General features: G+C 48.1%; 1 protein-coding gene across 8 annotated transcripts in view; it reads right to left on the bottom strand.

The window, feature by feature from the left end:
• Window positions 1–20968, bottom strand: part of ATXN1 (ataxin 1) — a 412322-nt gene extending 391354 nt beyond the window's left edge. For 6 of the 8 annotated variants that reach the window (XR_006202435.1, XM_042937838.1, XM_042937840.1 and 3 more), the window contains exons 1-2: window positions 20775–20968; window positions 12568–12682 (exon numbers count right to left, since the gene is read on the bottom strand). The gene's annotated coding sequence lies outside the window, so the exon portion shown is untranslated. Of the gene's footprint in view, window positions 1–12567; window positions 12683–13383; window positions 15575–19513; window positions 19794–20774 lie in introns of those variants that run through there. The other 2 variants (XM_042937842.1, XM_042937843.1) reach the window with 2 other exon arrangements.
• Window positions 20969–21317: the final 349 nt, after the last annotated feature.

Raw genomic sequence — 21317 nt, 5'->3', positions numbered from 1 at the left:
CACGGGCTCCGACCACCAGCACCCAGCACCTCGGTCGACCTCTCGCATTCTGCTTCCTCCCCGGGAAACTGAGGATGATCGTCTCCACTCAAGGAGTCATTATGACGGTCCAGTGAAACGATTTACCCGAGGCGCCCCCGAATTCCGTGATAGGTGATTTACCAGCTGCAGCAGACCCCACGGCACACTAGCCACGGTGCGTGGTCCACATGATTGTGCTTTTGTAAGGCTGGATTTAGTAAAACAGAGGCTCAGGCTGCAAAACATCCCCAAGACAAAAGGGTAGTTTTGACTAGTCCTACAAGAGAAACAGGAAAACACAGGACTTTTCATCCCGGTGAAGTCTTTGAACACCCTGCACGTTTAAAATGGAAAAGTTAAAAAAAGGAAATTGTTTCCTGAGCCTTCAGGGCAAAGAGTAAAAAGTGCACCGTTTAGAGACCGAAACCCTGAGATTAGTCAGGTCACCGAATGTTCTCTGCACAGCAGAATAGCAAACAGCTAGTGTTTGTTCATTTCCATAGATTAATAACCCTCTCTCCAGGACCTAAATAAGAAATGAGCTGCATCGTTCTGTTTGAAGAAGCCTCCTATACTACTAGTGAGACTTGTGCTTCAAAGTTGCCCTCATAAAGACTCCTTCATTTTTTTAAAATTTTTTAATGTTTATTTATTTTTGAGAGGGAGAACGACACAGAGTGCTACAGGGGGAGGGGCAGAGAGAGAAGGAGACACAGAATCTGAAGCAGGCTCCGGGCTCCGAGCTGTCAGCACAGAGCCGGATGCAGGGCTCGAACTCACGAACCGTGAGATCATGACCTGAGCCAAAGTCCAACACTTAACCGACTGAGCCACCCAAGGCACTCCAAAGACTCCTTCATTTTAACATTCTTCTTCCTCCCCATTGGCCTATTCTGATCTCCAGGATGACAAAAATGGATCTGAAGCTTGAAGGGAGGGACAAAAAAGAAATGAGTCTCCCTCCCTAATAAAATCAATTGATTTTATTGATTTTTAATTTTTTTTTAATTTTTACTTATTTATTTTTTTAACATGTATTTATTTTTTGAGAGGGAGAGACAGAGCACAAGCAAGGGGAGGGGGGAGGGGCAGAGAGACTGGAGACACAGAATCCGAAGCAGGCTCCAGGCTCTGAGCTGTCAGCACAGAGCGCGAGGCTGGGCTCGAACTCACAAACCTCGAACTCACAAACCACCAGTTTATGACCTGAGCCCAAGTCGACGTTTAACCAACTGAGCCACCCAGGCACCCTATTGATTTTTTTACATAGTAACTGTTCATTTGGAGGACACCGAAATGGGGGAAAAAATACAACCTGTTCCTTCTGAGCAGCGAGAGATACAAAGGGTTACAGACGCTTCATTAGAACAGCAAAGCGAAAATAAAACAGCAAGATTGGGCCTTCCAAGCTGTCTCCACACTTCGTTCAAACTCAAAAGAAAGCCAGGTTTTATGGAAGAAGATTTTTGAATCAATAACCAGATCATCTTTTCTCCTACCAATAAGACAATAAACTTGTCTTAAGAGCCTATGACCTCTTAGGAAAAACAAACAAACAAAACTGCTAATCTTATGAAAGTGGCAGGTCAGAGGTCAGAGCACCAGATGCGGCAAAAGGAAACATTGTTTTCCCAGCTCCTTCTATAAAGGCTGTCGCTCCCCTCCTCCCCCCGCCCCCACCAAAAGCTGCAGCTTGGGGTCACAGTGGGCTGCAGGGACCAGGAAAGACCCAGAGGTGAACTGAACACCGAGCTGTGAAAAGAAAAAAGCAATCGAAACAAAATTCATCCAGAGTCTCTTCTGCACCCCCTTGGAACTTTCCAGAGCAAAGCAAGGTAAAAAGGGTTTTGGGGCACGTCCTTGTAGGGGCGCCCCATCACATGAGGCGGCCACGCTTCAGTTTCTATACCTTGTCCACATCTGTCGGGACCTCTGTCAGAAGTATACAGTCCCACACATCAATGACCACAAATGACCTTCTACCCAGGAAGGGTGGCCTCACCCACCACCAGCAGGCAACTTCTGGATGAGCTCGTATGCAAGAGGGAGGAGGCGATGGCCATCTGGCCAGCCAACTCAAAGGGGCACAGATACCATGGGCAGACTGCTCTCCAACCCCATCACGGGTGGGTTACACAGAGGGTACCGGGTTCCCCAATCCGTGTGGTGGTCTACCTCAATTTGACCAACCTTGTTTAGGATTCCAGAACCACTCTCTTCCAGGTAAAATCATCTCCTCCCCAGAAGCTTCCACCTGAGTTGGGAGACTGGGGTCACAAGAGGACTTAAGGCCAGAGAACAGGTGTTAGGGAGGCAAATCTCAAATTCATTCATTCATTCAACACCCACTAGCTGTGTTTCTAAGAATCCTTACATCATCGAAATTCAATAGGAATTTTTTCAATACAAAGAAAGACAGTTTTAGACGTTAAAAAACAAAGCAATTTTTGCCTACATTGATTTTCAATAATAATAGCGTTTTGTGTGGTGATCTGTGTAGTACGATGAAATTTAGATACACTGAGCCAATCCAGCCTTCTATTCCACAGTTTTTGTTCTGGAAAAGTCATCATCCGGCCTTTCTTAATTCTTTCTTTCTCCTTAGCACACACAGCCTTCTTACACGTTTTTGTCACCTTTATCATCCCTTGTTGCGATGGACAGAGCCACTCCAGCAAACTCTGTCCACAACTTTGTCCTCTAGACTCCATGCTGGTTCCACGGATAAGTCATGGTATATCTTAATAGATGGAATCACATCCAGTTTGGATCCGAGAAACCCACATTATAGGGGAAATGCTTATATATTCACTGCAGGCCTGCGAGATCCCAAATGCCAAGAATTGGCGGCGGGGGGCTGGGGGGGGGGGGAGATCCTTGCTGTCACCGAGCTGGGAAAGAGGAGGACAAAGTGTTATGAAAGGGCTGGGAGAACAAGGTGCTGGGAGCCCAGATTGTCAGCACATAACCTAGTCCCAGGGCTCCCTGGGGAAAAGACTCGGTTGAGACTTAGGAATTAGGGGAACTTAGCCAGAAAGACAGGAGTGAGCAGGCAGATGTCAAGGAAGGGGGCAGCATGACTAAAGGCTGGGACACAGGAGAGAAAAGTGCTTCTAGGCAAGCAATGCTGTGGGACTAAAAAGAAGTGAATGGGGGCAACAGATGCGGGGGCTAGAGACGAGCGAGGTCCCCCAGCTTGCAGCGCCAGGCTACAGGCTCTGGACTCATCCCGAGCGCCACGAACAACCAGGGAGGAGAGAAGGAAAACAGATGCAAACAGACCTCTAGTTGGGAGAAACGTGCATCTTGGCTCCAGAGAGGAAAATGGGTTGGATCAGCACAAGAGGACATCTAGAGAGGCCACGTAGGGCATATATCACATCCCTGCCGAGCCACTAGCCCAAGTTCAGACCTTGAGACCAGACTTCCCAAAGCTCGATACCCAGAAAACCATTTGCAGCCACCTGCCCCAAGAGCTCTCTCCGGGGAAGAGTGGAAACAGGAAGGAAGCAGGGTAGCAGGGAGCCTCTCTAGTCTCACGTGGACGAAAATCAGCCCTCCAACCAATGAGCCCCCTCCTCAGCATGGGGGCCTGTAGGCTAAATGAGCAAAAGGTTTGAAGAACCCCAACCCAGGATCTTTGATAATGGCTCCGTTTCACCAGGCCCAAAACTCCCGACTGACAGCTCAGGCCCAAGGGAGGGAGCACAGTTCCCAGCAGTGCCGCTGGCCTGCCGTTGCACAACATGAGCTTCCCTTCCAGGTGGCCCCGGGTACGATCACAGAAGAGACGACAGATGTCATATAAAAACTTGAACTTCCACACAAAGAAAAGTAATTTGATGGAAGGAAAAGAAAAGCAGAGTGCAAAGATGGCCACAGAGGAAGGACCGACATCTACAACACATGAAGAGTGCATACACAGGTTAGAAAACACCAAGACTGGGGCGCCTGGGTGGCTCAGTCGGTTGGGCGTCCGACTTCGGCTCAGGTCACGGTCTCGTGGTCCGTGAGTTCGAGCCCCGCATCGGGCTCTGTGCTGACGGCTCAGAGCCTGGAGCCTGTTTCGGATTCCGTGTCTCCCTCTCTCTCTGACCCTCCCCCGGTCATGCTCTGTCTCTCTCTGTCTCAAAAATAAATAAACGTAAAAAAAAAAAAAAAAAAAGAAAGAAAGAAAACACCAAGACTTCCACTGGTTAACTGTGTAAAAGGAAATTAGTAAATTAACATATATGGAAATGAGTAAAGAAACATGCTGTCTCTGAGAGGGACCGAAGGAATACAAAGTTCAAAACCAAGAAGCCTGCTGAAGTATCCAAAAAAGAGCAGGTCCCACAGAAAATGAAATTGGAGCAAAACACATTCCTGTATCGTTAGTAACAACGCATACTGGTCCAGGCCTTCTAGAAAGCAACGCAGAGCCTCTCCCCCCAACGAAGGTAGTTTACCTTCTGATGTGACTGCATCCCAAGTAACTACGTATGTGTACAAAGATATGCACAGCTGCTTTATAACAGTAAATAACTAGAAACAAGGCGAATGTCCACACGTAATATGGAACTTCAATTAAGATAAAACAATTTGACAGAGTAGCACACAATCCTTGCCAGGGATCGTTGCAAAGTGTAGGATACGAATGAGAATGTTTACGCTAAATGAAAACAAAAGCAAAGCTGAGAAAAGTTATGTGTTAAATATAATCCAGAACGAGAAAACAACACATTGAGGTGAGGATGATTTATGAACTGGTGGGATAAAAGGGAACTTTTGCTTTTATTGGTTTTCTTTTATTGGTCCGACGTATATAGGCAATGGATGTTTAAAACGTAGTATTTCTATCAATAATCACGAAGGAGCAAACACCCTCTTCTGTGGAGCAGATCAAACCATGGGGAACATCTGCCCGAAATGGGGTACTCAGACCTTCCCAAGTTTTAAAGGCCTGTGTGGGATTCAAATCCTGACCACGAGGGGGCTCGGAGGGGCTCCTGCTAGCCCGAGTACCTCCAAACACACAGCTCTTCCCTTTGCTTTCATTTCCCGCCCCCCCCCCCAGTTATTAAATTCTATGCCTTCCTCTTCTTTCTTTTCATTATGCATTGAGATGCTACCATATGCAATATATGTGGGAAAATGCTCACTGGATCCTTCCAACAATCCTGTAAGATAGATGGCAACATCTTACATGCCCATTTTACAGATGAGGGCACTGAGGATCACAGATTTAAGCAATGTGGCCTGGCCCCCACACCTAAGGAGCCAGAGCCCGAACTCAAATCTCAACCTCCCCTTTTCCAAAGCCCTCGCTTGCAACCACCCTAAGAACTCTTTTCTTCCCTGCCTCTCTGCCTGCGTAACAAACAAAACTACCAAAGACTCTGCTGTGTCCCCTCTTCTCTTTGTTCTAGCGGCCTAAAGAAACTGGTTAAACTGTAACGAATCCAGAGGTATCCTATGAACTGCTTATAAATTAACCAGTAAGATAAGGTAATGCGGCCCACACTGATTGGGAAAGCTGATGCAGAACAGAAAAGGAATTACCTTCAGACACAAGCCTGCACGTGCAGGTAAAAACCAAATGACATCAAAAGGAGTTCTACTTGCAAATTAAGAGCAGACTATGACCCTTGACATTACTGCAGAGAGAGCAGAGTTTTCTGCGCTCTGCCTGCAGAAACCAATTCCACAATCAGCTGAAAGTTTCTTTCCGCTTACAACGCAGCCCCCACTCCAGAAGCGGGGAAGCAAGAACAGTAAAAAGGAACAGAGGAAGTATCAAGGTATGAAACCAACATAGATAGGGTGACAAATGGTTGTAGGCACCACGTATGACTCATTCTATAAATAATGACACGATAATCGCTAAAGATGTAAATTCTAATTAAATCCGAAACCTAACAACGTCAAACAACAGCAAACGATGTTTGACAGAGCAAAGGTCTTAGGGGAGCCAAGAGGAAGAATTACAATAAAATCTATGCGGGGAACTGCCCAGCGTTAGAGAAGGGACCTGAGCCATCAGGTTGTTCACCGCCCTGTTTACTGCAGATGGGGAAACTGAGGCCCAGCAAGGTAGATTGAGCATCCCAAGTCACCTTGGGGCAGGTCAGGAAACGGCGGCAACTCGGTCCCCAAACTAGCGGTCCTTCTGCCTTTCCCCGTACCACACGCACCCTGCCTTAGACTGGAAAGCCATTCCATTTCAAATCACATTTTTGAAAGAGCATTAAGCATTCTGTAAATATTAAGTTCCTTTTTAATAATTTTCAAACGCACAGGGGCACATTTTGAAAAGGGGCCTGGTTTTGATTTCTTTTGGAAAATTGCACACCGCTCGGCGTCTTAACCTCGTATTGAGTGAAATATTAACAGGCCATATAATGGTTTCAGTGTTCCTTCAGCAAAGCTAAACAGAATTCAAAAAACATATCCCCCAGGCCTACAGTGGAGTTTCTGGAGCACACATTAAACTCCACGCTCTGCTCTACAAGCCCATCACTGTTAAGTAACTCATCAGAAAATAAAGAGGGAATTACCAAAGGGGAATTGCCAAGCAATTAGTTCTCTGAAGCAGATGACATACTAGTGCTGGAGGGAGGAGCTTCTCGGTTAGTCATATGTCAGCGTCAGAGCCTCCTAATCTGTAAATAAAAATGCATCACGTATGATTACAGCTGGGATGTGGGCTGGGGCTGCCAGGCGAGTGCACGGATAGTAAATCCCAAGTCCTCTGCGTTCCGCGCATCTATAAAGCGAGAGACGTTGCCTCTCAAGGCATTTTTTTTTTTTAAGTCCTGTAATTTTCATTCAACGTAAGAAAGACAGACCGGTCTCCCCTAAGCGGGCTAAGACAAAAGTGATCTTTATCCTTTCTCTATCCTTCTGACGTGGGTCGGTTAAGATTCATCCACCTGTCCAGATGAGGAGAAAAAAATGAGAGATTGGGAGGGGCGCGGACAGGAGGGGACAGGAGACCCGGGGCTTCCTGACGGCCACCCAGAGGAAAGCATGACCTCCTTTCACCGCCCGTTTTGCTCTTAGAGCTTACATCCAGTGCCAGCCCACCACCTAGCAAACTGCAGAGATGAATACTTTGTATCTGCCAAATCTTGCAAGCTGAGCCATGACCCAGGGAAGCTTTTGGAAGAGTCAAAAGTTCATCGTCTCACTGGGACTCTTGACGCTGAACCGCATTTGAAGCCCAGCTCAAGCCAATCCCCTGCGACACAGATAAGCCTGGTGCCACTGCCATCGCTCTTTTCAATTAATAATTATTCAAAGTGCGTAGGAACTTCGGGGAGGTATGAGGACGAGTGAAAAAAAAAACACGGTAACACCTCCAGGATGGCCTGGGGGCAACACTGAGCTGACAGGCCAGCATCCAAACATCCAAATGGAAGGCTCAGCACGCAGGAACCCTTCCCTGACCTGGACCTCGCGGAAGATGCTACAGCCCTATCATGATTTTTTAAATATTAAAGAGACGCCCTCCCTTCTAGACTCAACTGTAAGCTTCTTTTACACACAGGGCTCAGGGCTTAAGAGTCAATGCATGGCTGCAGTTAAGAGTACAGGGTGGGGGGCGCCTGGGTGGCTCAGTCGGTTAAGCATCCGACTCTTGATCTCAGTTCAGGTCATGATCTCACAGTTCGTGGGATCGAGCCCTGCATTGGGCTCTGTGCTAACAGCAAGCAGTCTGCTTGGGATAGTCTCTCCCTCCCCCGCCCTCTCTCCCTCTGTCTCTGTCGCACTCCTCGGCTTGCGCTGTCTCAAAATAAATCAATAAACTTAAAAACAAACAAAAAAAGAAGAGTACAGGGTGGAATCCAAGCATGACTTCACCACTTAACAGCTAATCAACCCTGGGCAGGTTACTTCTCCTCTCGGTGCCTTGAGTTCCTCATTCACGTAATGGATAATAACAGTACCTATCTCCAAGGACTGCAGTAAGGATGAGATGAGTTAATACACAGTAAGTGGGAACGGCTCAGCATCTCTATATTTCTTTCAGAGCCCAGCTGGCATAATGCCTGTCACATATTAGATGCTCATTAAACATGTGCAGACGGAATGATCTGCCCCTGAAGTGGTTTTCTCCAGCCCTCTCACTCCTGTCCTAACCTTCTTGTCTTTTATGGAAGGTAGGAAACTCACTGCCTCATTGTGAGCTAGTCTGGGGAATAGAGACAACCCATCTAAATAACTCAGGTCAAAGAAAAACATCTTGAATGATCCTCTAGTCTTCTCTAATTATATTAAAACCGACTGCCCACTAACAGAACTGCAACCAGATCATCTCCAGCCATGTCTTCTTAGCATCTTTTCATCCCGGAGTCAAAGCTCAGTCGCTCTGTCTTTCTTCATTTTCTATAACGTATAAATGGGAAGCCAAATTGCTCAGAAAGCTGTGCCTTGCATGCGTGCGTGCGTGCGTGTGTGTGTCACATTTAGAAGAGTCCACATAAAGCCTCCCGGAAAGCCTTGAAAGTTACAAAACACACCCATATTAACGTGATTTATCAAACAAAGTACAGTAGATGACTTTCCACGGGTGAACAAGTGCTCCAGAGCTGGGTGGATGGAGCAGTGTGGTTTCCGCCTATCACAGGAGATGAATAAATAAATCGACGGTGGGAAAGATCAAAAGAAACGCTGGAATTGTTCTCAGTACGTACAGGGCTTCACTGAAAATCTTAATAAAACTGTTTAGAGGAAAATAGAAGGGTCGTTTGTGTAAATGAAAAGAGATGCCGCGTGCACTGAATTTCAAAAGCGGCATTCATTGTCATACACACGTTAGATTTAGCTAAAATTAGCTCAGGTTTCTCTCTCTTTCTTTCTTTCCTTTCTTCCTTCCCTCTTTCTTTCCTTCCTTCCTTCCTTCTTTCCCTCCCTTCCCTTCCTTTCCTTCCCTCCCTCCCCTTCCTTTCCTTCCCTCCCTCCCCTTCCTTCCTTCCTTCCTTCCTTCCTTCCGGTCTTAAAGGAAGAAAGGTTTGAACATGGTTTCATTGAGCTGCAGTTCAGTCCTCGGCAAGGCGTCTGAGATTCCAGGGAGACGACCCCGTTATCCCCCCAGGCGCCCTGCAGCCTGTCCCCAGCCTTCCCTTCCCCTCGGGTTTCAAGGCCAAGCACCCGAAGGCCGTGCTGCACCCACGTGCCGCTGCCTCCCGCCGCTTCCCACGTGCACTTCACGCCTGCTGACGGCAGCCCCGAAACACGGGCCTCCTCGCTTCCCGCCTGGCGAACTTCCTGCGGGCGCAAGAACTCCCGATCGCAAAGTCAGCTCTGCGGCTCCTCCACGCTTCTTTCCAGACCTGACTTCTCCCGGCAATTTTACCCCCGCCCTGTCTACAACGCAGACGCCCCCCCCCCCCCCCCCGCACCTGTGCTTCGGCCAGAATGGCCTCGTCAGTGACGTCCCAGGCACTTGCACGGGTCTTCCCCTGCTCCAGCCGCCTCTCCCCGCAGAAATGCTGGCCAGCCTTCAAGAGCTGAACTCCGACGAGCCCTCCTCCTCCCGGTCTTTCCTCGCCAGCCCACTCGGCGTCACTGTGAACTCCTTCCATATCAGCACGTAACCCCGGTTAAGGGCAAGACACCCCATTCTGCTTTCATTAGGTCTTGCCGGGCATTTCTCCTCGCCCCTACCTGACCCCGAAGAAGGCAGCCTCGTTCTGGAAGCTCTTACTCGTTTTCCTTCCCGCAGCACCGGGTAGTAGTTTAAAAAAAGATGCAGTGAATGAATGAATGAATCATTTCTTTACACAGAGAGCGCCTGGGAACCAGCGAGGTCATAACCAGCCGTATCACATGCACAAAGGAAGCAGAACCAGAAATACTTGCAGCCTAGGTTTTAATTAAAAAACAAAAACAACTTAATGAATATAACAGAATACCGCACGAACGGTCCTGTGCCCCTTCTTGGGTTCAGCCATCAATTGTGAGGATTATAAAGGGGCCGTTTTTTATGCAAAATGTTTAGATAATGCTTCTAAGCTTCCTTTCAATGCAATCACAGAAAATGTCAGCCGCTTAAAACTCAAGGTGACTCTGCACTATGTTGGTAATACAATACGTATTCATAAGACACTTGGACTTGCTTAATATACTATAAAAACCTCAGTGTCTTCTCAGCTGCACATACTGACCAAGAGCTGGGACTTTCTGATGCCCGTTTTTTTTTTTCCACAATAAAATTCTCTTGTAGACATCGCACATTAAAAAAAAAAAATGTGCGTGTGTTTTAACCACGTATGCAATCAAACTACTTCTCCCCAAAACTTGAAGGTGAGGATTCTCTGCCTAGCATATCAAATGATAATACCCCAAAGAGATAAAGCAGTGGTGAGGCATCTCACCCCTTTCCATGCAGCTGACACTTGCAGACCTTAAGAGGCTTAGCTTTGCACATAACTCTGGGGTGGGGGGGTATTCTATTATTCTATTTCCTTTGAAACAACCCCTCCCTGGACCGCAGCCAATAAAATGTAAAGGACCCCGTTCGTATTTCTCAAGGATACGGTGTTTGGGATAACTGCCTCCCTCCTTCTGCCCCATCCCCCAAGAGGACCTTACTGACGACCCTTTCTGCGACTCAGGTTTTCGTTCATTTTTACTCAGACCACAAATCACTTCATCTGTGCATGCAACTTCTCAGTTCACCCTGCGACAGTATAAAAACAATACGTGTGCATTCTATTGCAGCAACAGGGTGGGGCTGACACAAAATTCAGAAAAATAAATAAAAGGCTCGTTTGCTTTGCAAAGCTGCAAATGTCTACAGCGTTGGTCCAAAGATCAAGGTACAAGTGTATTTACTTGTTCCTAGTCATGTACGGTCCAGGAGCAACCATCAGAAAACAAGAACATTACAATCATCCTGTCGAGACAAAAGTTACAGGATCAAAAAGATAAAACTTATGTGCAGAGCTCGCTTCGGCAGCACGTATGCAAAGATAACTTAGGTTCACAGATCACAAACCATAAGCTACGCACTATCCTACCCAGCAAATGCGTATTTCATTCCATTCTTACAGCAGCCCTAGAAAACAGTTCTAATCTTATCTCCACCTTATACACGAAGACACTGAGGCACAGAAAGGTTCTAGGGCTTTCCAGGACACAATGGCAGTTCCACAGGCAGGCAGGCTGCTTCTGGAGCCGGTGCTCTTATCCCAGATGCCACGAAATTTATCCGCAGCTTAAAAACTGGATCTTAGGTGTAGAGGGGGGAGCTCTTTATTTAAAGAAAGCTGGTGAATCATTTTCTTTTCTAATTATTTTTAACGTTTATTTATTTTTGAGACAGACAGAGAGAGAGAGAGAGAGAGAGAGAAAGAGAGAGTGCGTGAGCAGGGAAGGGGCAGAGAGAGAGGGAGACACAGAGTCTGAAGCAGGCTCCGGGCTCCGAGCTGTCAGCACAGAGCTCGACGCGGGGCTCGACCTCACAAACCGTGAGATCATGACCTGAGCCCAAGTCGGGCACTTAACCGACAAAGCCACCCAGGTGCTCCTGGTGAATCATTTTTAAAATGAACATTTTGGTAAAGCAAATATCCGCCTCCTAACAAATCAGTTGCACATCCAGATTTGGATACGTGAGGTATATAGGAACAACAGACCCGCGTCCTGCCTGGTAAGCAAATGGCACGTGACCGGGAAGAGCTGCCCAGAGACCACCTCGTCCAGAAGTTCTCAAACATGCAGAGCATCACTATGATTCCGAGAGACCATTAAGGTTCATTCGGATTCAGGAGGTGGAGCCCCAATCCTTTTTCCCCCCTCTTTTTAAACACTCCAGGTGATTCCATTGCCCAGCCAGGCTTGGGAACCTCTGAAAGAGTCCAGCAGGAGCGTTCCCAAAGTAAACAGAAAGACGAGATCTATGTCATAATCTCCTTTGGTTGCAGCCACCAGTGCTCTCAAAGCCCTCTTGCCCCAACTTCTGTCTAACTTCCACGTCTCCCGATTTTGTTTAGGCAGGATCCTCTTGTCCTCTCTTCAATACAGAACCATGAGTCATCAACGCTGTTTACACCCTGTGTCGGCATGACTCTCCAGGCCAGAAAAATTTACTGTACGTGAGGCAATCAGGAAGTTGTAAAATCCAAACAGACACAAAGAAATTCAAGATTCGACAAATCCTGGCTGCCGCTGAACAAATGGGCCTCTGTCTCCCCACACCTGAATCGCTGTACCACAAAAACCGTGACTTAAGGTAACAGTTGGGTAGAAAAACAGTCTCATCACATTATGTAAAGGGGACGACAAAGACGATGGGACTCAAGCCTACCACACAACGGTCAACCAGCTCCAACTCAAATGTGGACTTCTTCAGGAACCACATAAATTAAACCAACAGGAGAGATATTGAAGCCAAGTTTTTAAAAACTCTCGTGGCAATTTCTCAACCTCCCTCTGGATCTAGTGTGCAAAGGCAGTTACGGCAAACAGTCTACAGCGTGCAAAAGCGTGGGTACGAGGTGACTTTCCGGGTCAGACCTTATCCTCAGATGGTACCTAGATGAGCGTAGCAAAAACTCTCACCTGACATGGGATGCACTTCCCTTGAGTGGCCGTGGAGCAGGAGACGGTCTCACGAGGATGACACACAGATCCCCAGCTTGCACCGACCGGCCTGGCGACTTTCTGCACGATGCTCCTGCGGTGGTCGAGGGGGTGCGGGAGAAGAAATCCACAATGAAAAGCAGAACAGACGGCTTCAAAAAAAACAGTTCCACTTTAAACTGTCTGTACACCGAAACCCAGACCCTCAAGGACATCAAATGTTTGCATTTTCGTGTTATGGAAACTACAGTTACCAGCCAGTCCGAACGGCAGGTCTGGTTTTATCCAACAGGGCTCGGAGGGAGGCCAACCCACAAAAAGGTCATCCCTTCAATCAAATTAAGAGCTTGGTCGCCCCATTTGAGCCACGAACTGGCATTCTCTTCTCTAATGATCCTAACCAATCATCTGATAAACACATGCTGGTCATCACAGCGATAACTGGTGAAATGGGCATGAATTGAATAGTAATCGAGCCAAAGTCTAATTTTAATATGACATATATTACTATCAACATGCAATTAGAAGGACAGTCATGGGACAGCACAGTTATCAGCATACTGGTCTAATGGGATAGAAAAATGTATCAAGTGCAGAAAACACTGTACAAGTATGCACGTGTTCCGCGAGACTTTCCGCTGAACTTGAAATTATTTACTTAATGACTATAGGTCTATTCCATTTTCACGTTGCCACAATGCCTGGCACATGGTTAAGTAAAAATTAATCCACCGTGTAATGAATGAGTGAATGTGTGAATGGATGAATGAAAGAATGAATGAATCTTCCATATACCTTTCCATCAGGGAGCCTGGTGCTTGTAGTTTTTGTGAGGTAAAGACCTAAGCATAGAAACGGAAGAAGTTGAGGACTTGATCTGCTCACAGAGTTTGCAGCCCTATGAAAATACTGTTTTCAAACACTGATCATCCCCAATGGTCCACATTAAGTAGAAAGAATCAGTAGCACAGTTGTAAACTAACCCCCAAACTGGTCATTGCTGGGCAGACTTTCCCTCTCTGATTAGCTGTTTGGGCTAATTTTAAATTTAGTTTGGGTTTCCTAAGCCCACGCCAGGTAACAGAAGTAGGGAGAAAGCCCAGGATTATATTGGATGTCAGAAAGAAACTATTCTGGAGTTATGAATACAATCTCCAACGTGAATAATCCGTAAACAGGTAAATGAGCCAATTATCCTTGGATGGCAACACATCTCGGTAGCCATGACTATTCTCATCCACACACACTCACTATTTTTAAGAGGGCGGCCCAGCTGGAAAGGAAACTAATCTCGATCACTTTCCAACACGTTTCAAAGTAATGAACAGTAGCCAAAGCGTTCTTCCTTCTAACCAGGCCGTTCACCAAGTATTTATTTAAGCGTCTATTGCATGCCCGGGACTGATAATGCAAAAGAAGTTTTCTAGCCATTGGTCTCTCCACACGTAATCCGTGAGTGCCGAGAAAGTAGGTAAGCTGTTCTAGATTCCAGTATCTTTGAAATCCTTACAAGACTCCACTAAGTCTGTCCCTCCACCAAGAAGCCTGCTGCGTGACACATATAAATGGTGGCCAAGTTCAAGAGAAGCTCACCAAATTCGATTTCCTCTTACACAGTACCTGCTTTCTTGTTTCTTTCTAGTAACCTCTCAAATGAAGCATCAACCTACTGGATAATCATTTCTGAGCAAGACGCTGGCACCGTGGATTTGCAGAGAGCACTCGCTTGATGAGCTAACAGTGAGTGTTTGCTGGTGTATCTGTGTGTGCACACAGTCCTATTTACATATCACCCGGCAGATAAGGTTTTATAGAGTCCAAATTACAGTCTCCTCCTATTCTGCTGAAGTGCACACAACAGTCAAACATGATGCAAAGGCTGTAAAATATTAATTTACCCTCACACTGGTATGCCTACTTCTTTCCCAAGTATTTGTGGTGCTGCACCAGTTAGAGTACCTAACAGAGTTAACATGACTTGCTGTTCCCTCAGAGGGAAGAAACACAAGAACAACAGCAAGGCAGAGTGCATTCACTGCAAAAACATACAAACAAAATACAAAAAAATAATAAAGAAAGAAATAACCTATAGCACGTTTTCTACAACACACACACTAAAAAGAGAACACTTCGTATTTTAAAAGCACAGCAGAACCACCTAGCACAGTTCCACGAATAGCGGAAGACTGCTAAGAAAGACGGCCTGAATAAAACTGATGTGATAGTAAAGAAGAAATAATATATAAATAAATAAGAGTTCCTCTTAGCCTGAATCAAAAGAGCATGATCAGGGGAACCTCTGCCCCCTTAAGTCTCAAATTCTGATTACACTACAATGAATTTTCTGACAAGTCATTTTCAGGTAGGATATAGCATTTTTGCTTACATTATGGCAATTACCACTGCATTTTCATTACTCCACAAATGATACGCATTAAAAGTTATAGAAAAATCAATGAGACGTTTCTGCTAACATCGAACGTATCAAAGAAAATACAATGCTTGTCGCTCTTTTGTCTGCGATAGTTCTAAACATGTTTTAGTACATTTGGGACGCTAATCTGCACTACAAACATTGATAATACACTAGCCTGACAAGTTCATGTCTATCAGGATTACAAAACATATTACTACACTGATAAAGACAACAATACATCATTTATGAAACAGGGATAAGATTTTACAAACTGCCTCCACAAATAAAGATTATTTACCTAAAATCTTTTTCTTACTCCTGCAATTTTAAGCATTTACACATATTTCTTCAAAACCCTGATCCAATTACAACTCTTTCAGCCAACATTTAAAAATATTCCCCAGGGGCACCAGGGTGGCTCAGCTGGTAACGGGTCGGACTACGGGTTTCAGCTCATGTCATTATCCCACGCTTCCTGGGTTCAACCCCCGCATCGGTCTCCACACTGTCAGTGCACAGCCTGCTTGGAATTCTCTCTCCTTCTCTCACTGCCCCTCCTCTGCTTGTGCTCTCTCCCTCTGTCTCTCTTTCTCTCCCTCTCTCTCAAAATAAATAAATAAAAAAAATTTAATTCTCTAAATCAGCAATCAGCATGCTCACTATTATATCGTCCCTTAAAGAAATTTTGAATGAGCATTTTATTGAACTGAATTAGATGAAACTAAAATGTGAACAGCAGAACTGCGGACTGCAAAATTCATTCTTAAAAATGAGCAGTCCTGTGGGTAATGCCCTAGGACAGAAATTATTATCTCTGCTGAGATTTCTACAATTCATTTATTTTCAATGCTTTTAACAAAATAAGGAGGGCCTGCTTCTGGTAACCTTGAAAGTATGACCGGAATTAAATCCATTCTTTGAAGCAGTTAAGCTTGTACAAATCTGAATCTCTCACAGAAGCCAATCATTCAAATTACTGAATAACTCTGCAAAGAAAAAGCAATGGAAATCCAATTAGTTAGGGCCACCCCAAAAATGATATCCCGTCTCTCGCCCTGTGCCCCATCACATATGCAAGATTTTTAAGTTGTTCAGAGTCTAAACCGTGTCGTTCCCTACACACAACTGTAGTTGAAAGAATTAACGTTCACCCCTACACTCATTTTCAGGGTTTTAATAAAATATGTTTATTGACTAACTTCTAACAGGAAACAAAATGAGCCGCTGTTACAGTGTGTTAGTAATCAGCCAACTGTCACTCAAGGCAAAAGTAAAATCCACTTGACATTTCAGAATGGAAATAAATAAACAAATAAAGGCATATTACACAAAAGGAATGTAAGTCCTTATACTCTATAATGACAATAAACACTGGAGTCACTGAAATGTGTTTACCAATGTTTCACTACTCTCATAAGGCTGGCCTTGCCCAAGACTCGCAGCCATTGAAATGTAAGGCCATCTACAGGCACTTGATATACAATCTGGTGGTTAAAGAGTTTGTCTTGAATCTTTCTTTAAGACTGAAAGACAATTCAGAGGCCCGGGAGCCTAGCTATAGTATTTCTGACAAAGTATCACTTCTGTTACCCAAACCCTCTCAAAACGAAATCCAGACAGGAAAATATTGACTTTCACAGTTCCCAATCAAGCAACATTTTTCATACTTATTTTAGCATTCAAAAATGCATTCACATTTTACTGCAAGTGAAGAGATCTTCTGTATGCTGCAAATATAACCTAGGACCTCCAAAGCATGTAAAACTCAAACTTCTGGACCTTATTTCCTACCCTTGCTTCCCATCTATTTACAGCCTAGAAAAAAAAATAGCTCCTTTTAACCACAGCCACACTTGATCTGAACAGGCCACAATCAAGTTACCCACGGCATAAACCCACTAAACCGGGAGAGAGTCGTAAACCTCCCCCCGCCCCCACCCCGGGGGGAATGAATCCTACCCCAGGGGAAAGTAAGGGTTTACCAATTTAGCTATGGGGCTGTAAAACTCTAAACCCACTGGCAGGATCACAACCAAATCAAGACACTATTATTCTCAATTACTTTTTCTTCCAAATAGCAGGGTTATTAAAATACTCCCGCTTAGGTGGATTTCCTGAGGAACAGAAAGCTTCAGCAACCAAAGCGACTCTTCTTTTCCTTTTGCTCTGTTATTTTTCTCTGCCTCGCGGACTTAACGAGGTAGGGTCCCGATGCAAAGAGTAAACTACTGCTCTCTGAATTATTAAACGCTCATTAAATTATATCTCAAAATACAGTACAAGCTGTTTATTGTGCAAAAGCACCACCCGTGGTCAGTCTACTGGCTACAGGCCTGTATCATCTCTCACCGGAGAGAAAAACCTTTGAACTTACTCTCACAGATGTAAAAGATCCTGGATGGCTAAGAAGTCCAAATTAAAAATGTATACATTCAAAAAAAAAAAAAAAATGCATACATTCAGAATGGCTCCTGCAGTCGGTACCATTTCTTGTTATCATAATGGCTCTTCTAACAGTGAAGTTCTGAAATGTGACCATGTGGATATGCTTGTGCAGAGTTAAATCCTTCAGAAAACCAGTCCTGTAGGTGCTTTCACACCTGAAGGGGTTAAGGGCCCGCAAGGCCAAAGGCACCAGACTGCAAAAGAAATGTCGCTTTAGAAACTCTGGAAGGTTTCTCACAAGTACCAAATACTTGTTGATCTGTTCACAATAAACATCAGCAGGAGTGCCAGGTTCCTTTCACTGTCTGGGGAGATGCATTTCCATCCTGCACCGGGCAAGAACAGCTTGTTGGTCTCCTTTATAAAAGTTGAGTAGCTTAGAAGCCTCATTCAGTGTCGCCCGTCCAAAGGACTGAAAGCAGCAGCAACTGAAATAGTGAAGGCTCTCCTCTGACTTGAGCAGCACAAATACTGGGCATAAAACACTTGGAGTATAGTCCAGGCACAAGACAAACCCACCTGAATGGACGAGGAACACTGTCTGTTGCCATGGCAGCCCGATCTAATTACAGGAGTGATCAGGGCCGGAGTAAGTGCAGGGAAAACCTATACCGCTGACACGTATCTACATGATGAGAAAGACAGGCGGGCGGGAGGTTCAGGGGAGCCCTTCAACCTCTGCCGGTCCTAGAAGGTGGCTTTCAAGCCCATTTGTCTGCGGAGCTGCTAAAATATTGACTGATGCGTGCACAGTTGGAGGGCAATCAGAGGAGATTAAATGCCACAGCATTAGCTCTTGTGGTGCAATCCCCTTCCAAGAGTTCATGTGCAGGATTTTCTCAACCTTCTCTTGGGTGGTTTCCTCAAGCATGGGCTTCATGCCACACTCAAAAAAAAAAAAAAAAAAAAAAAAAGCCCAAGTATCAAACTACAAATACGCCACAGGGTGGGCTTAACGGGGGCTTCTAGGAACTGCAGGGCTCCTTCCAAACAGAAAAGGCTTAACCAACACCGTTGGAAAAGTAACGAGCTGTGCCTAAAAATAACCATCAAGTAACTACCCACTGCTCTGCACAATATGTAACGACAACGTTTAAATATTAAGAACAGCCTGCATTACAAAACACAAATGTCATTGAGATGTGACTACTAGATTGCCAAAGGAGGAACTTATTTGCATATACACATTCCCGTGCACGTAGGAAAGGATGTGCAGGGCGTATGCCACTCTAAGCCAGTAGTTTTTATTCTGTGGGCGCAATAGGGTCTTCCAATTTTTGCTAATTGTATCTTGTGGCTCGCACAGGGAAGCTCAGAATCTCTTCGGGGACGGCACCAGTTTGGAGGAGTCCCTACTGCACAGCATACGGTAAACAAAATAAAAATAGCTTGCCGTTCTCGTTAGCCACATCGCGCATTATATAACCAGCTTCCGACTGGCTTTTTTTTTTTTTCTTTGCCCTTACTACTCTTCAGCAATTTCTCAATCTCCCGAAGTATTTATATTACCCTCTTATCTGCAGGATTATATACTAAGAAAGCAAAACAAAACAGAACGGCCACGGGGTTGAACCGGACCCCACGGTCCTTGGACACTGAATTTTTTTTTTTTTTTTTTTGGTTTTGTTTTGCTTTCTGGCAAGATCTCCACCACCACCCTACTTCCACCCCCCCCCCCCCCCCCCACTAAGGTCCTCGCTCAGTCTCCCTAGAAAAACCTGAATTGTTCCATCGCTCCCAGTCAGCCCCCTACGTGGTCGGAAATAAAATGAAAGCACAAGCCCCGGAGTTTAGGAAGGAGGCCTGAGGGCTGGGGGTGGGGTGGGGTGGGGTGGGGGTAGGGCTGGGGAGGGGTCGGGGCGCCGCAGAGTCAGCCAAGTGGCCACCGAGGGGCCGCTCCCCACCGCGACGGGCCTCGCCGCCCCCCTTCCGCGCGCGCGCACGCACACACACACACAGACACACACACACACACAGACACACAGACACACACACACACACACTCACTCACACACGCACGCACTCACTCACTCACACTCACGCCGCGCTCCGCCGCCGCCTCACCTCTCGCTCCGCCCGGCCGGCCCCTTCCCTGCCCCCTGCGGGACCGGCCTGCTCGCAGCGCTGGAACCACGTAGGAGGCGGCGGCGGCGGCGGCCGCGGGAGTGGCGGAGTCTCCGGCCCGGCCCAGAGTGAGCGAGCAGCGGGGCTCCAGGGCGCATCCCAATCCCCGCAGCGCCTCCTCCGCCGCCGCCGCCTCCTCCTTCCCCTCCTCCTGGCTTCATTCACCCTCCCAGCAGCCGCGCAGCCGCTCACTCCCGGCGCCGGCGGGGCAGCGCCCGCCGCCGCTCCTCCGCTCCTGCCGCGCGGGCGCTGGCGGGGGCGCCGGCTCCGGGCTGGGGCGCTCGCGGGCTCGCGGCTCCGGGCGGCGGCCGCCGCACATGATCAGGAAGCGGCCGCACCAACAGGGCGGCGGTGGCGGCGGCGGCGGCGGCGGCGGCAGCAGGGCCGCCGCCGCCACTCCAGCCGCGCGCCCGGCACCCGCGCGTCGGCTTCCCCCCGCGCCCACCCCTCCGCGCCCCCCGCGCTCCCACCGCCCGGCGCCCGGCCGCGCGCAGAGTCCCGGCCCGTAGCCGCGCACCCGGCGAGGCCAGCCTCCGCCAGGGAGACCCCCCGCCCCGGGCTCCGAGGCCCGGGCGGCCACCCGCGGCGGGGGAGGGGGAAGCCCAACCCTCCTGCAGACCCACTCGCTCCGCCGCCCTCCGAGGGGAGAGGGCTGGGGAGGGTGCGGCGGGAGAGGAGGGCAGCGCGACCCCCGGCCGCCGCCGCCGCCGCCGCCGCCGCCTACTACCCCTACGCCACCTCGAGGGAGGGGGACACGGTTCTCCGCACTCGCGGCCGGACCAGCAGCCGCCGGAGCGGGGCGCCGCCGCCGCTCTCCCCGCCCGCGCCCGCGCCCGCACCCCCAACCCGGGCGCGCCCCCTCGCCTGGCGGGCGCCCACCGGCCCGGCAGCCCCCTGCCGTCAGTCCCTGCGCCCCGAGCGGGGGTGTCGGCCCGGGAGGCTGGAGCGGGAGAAGGTTGTATGTACACACACACACACACACACACACACACAACACAACACAACACGACGCGTCGATTTCCCTTCGCTCCTCTTCCAGCTGTTTTCTGTGCCGGCGACTGGGGTTTGGGGTTTGTTTGCTGGTTGTTGCTTTTGCCCCTCTCGGGAGAGCAGCGGTAGGGGTAAATTTTAATCTAAATAAGGGGCGAAGGGGATGGGGGAGGGGGGAGAAAGAATCAGAGGAGAAAAAAAAGCCACTTACTGTAAAGTGTAAATGGATCTGGGGTTGCGTGGGGAAGGGGGGGCAGAGGGAGAGAAACAGTGTCTTGCGGCTGCTGTAGCTCTGGTGGCTGCTCCGCGGGGCTCGTTTTGGATCCCCCTGCAGTGAAACAGGTCCTGTACGGCTCCGCCACTGTAGTAGAAATGATGTCTGCGGTATACTCTGCTCTCTCCTCCTCCTCCTCCTCCTCCTCCTCCTCCTCCTCCTCCTCGTCCTCCTCCTCCTCGTCCTCCTCCTCCTCCTCCTCCCCCCCCTGCTCCCCTCCCCTCCCTCCTCCCTCCGCCCGTCCGCCCTCCCTCCCTCGCGCTCTCTCGCGCTCGCTCGCTCGCTCGCTCCAGTATGTAAATGTGTAATAGAAGCCAAATATGGAGCAGTTGGCTGCCGCCGCCGCAGCTCAAGGATCCGACTTGGGGGTGGGGGGGCACCCTCTGGCGGGCGGCAGGGCGAGCCGCTCGGAGCACCGAGAGCGCACGGCGCGGCGGCCGGCCGGCCGGCGCCCTTAACCCTTGGCTGCGCGCTGCCGGG

The sequence above is a fragment of the Panthera leo genome, chromosome B2 (genome assembly GCF_018350215.1).
Source record: "Panthera leo isolate Ple1 chromosome B2, P.leo_Ple1_pat1.1, whole genome shotgun sequence".
NCBI classification, from domain to species: domain Eukaryota; kingdom Metazoa; phylum Chordata; class Mammalia; order Carnivora; family Felidae; genus Panthera; species Panthera leo.
This window is presented reverse-complemented; position numbering and strand designations above follow the sequence as displayed.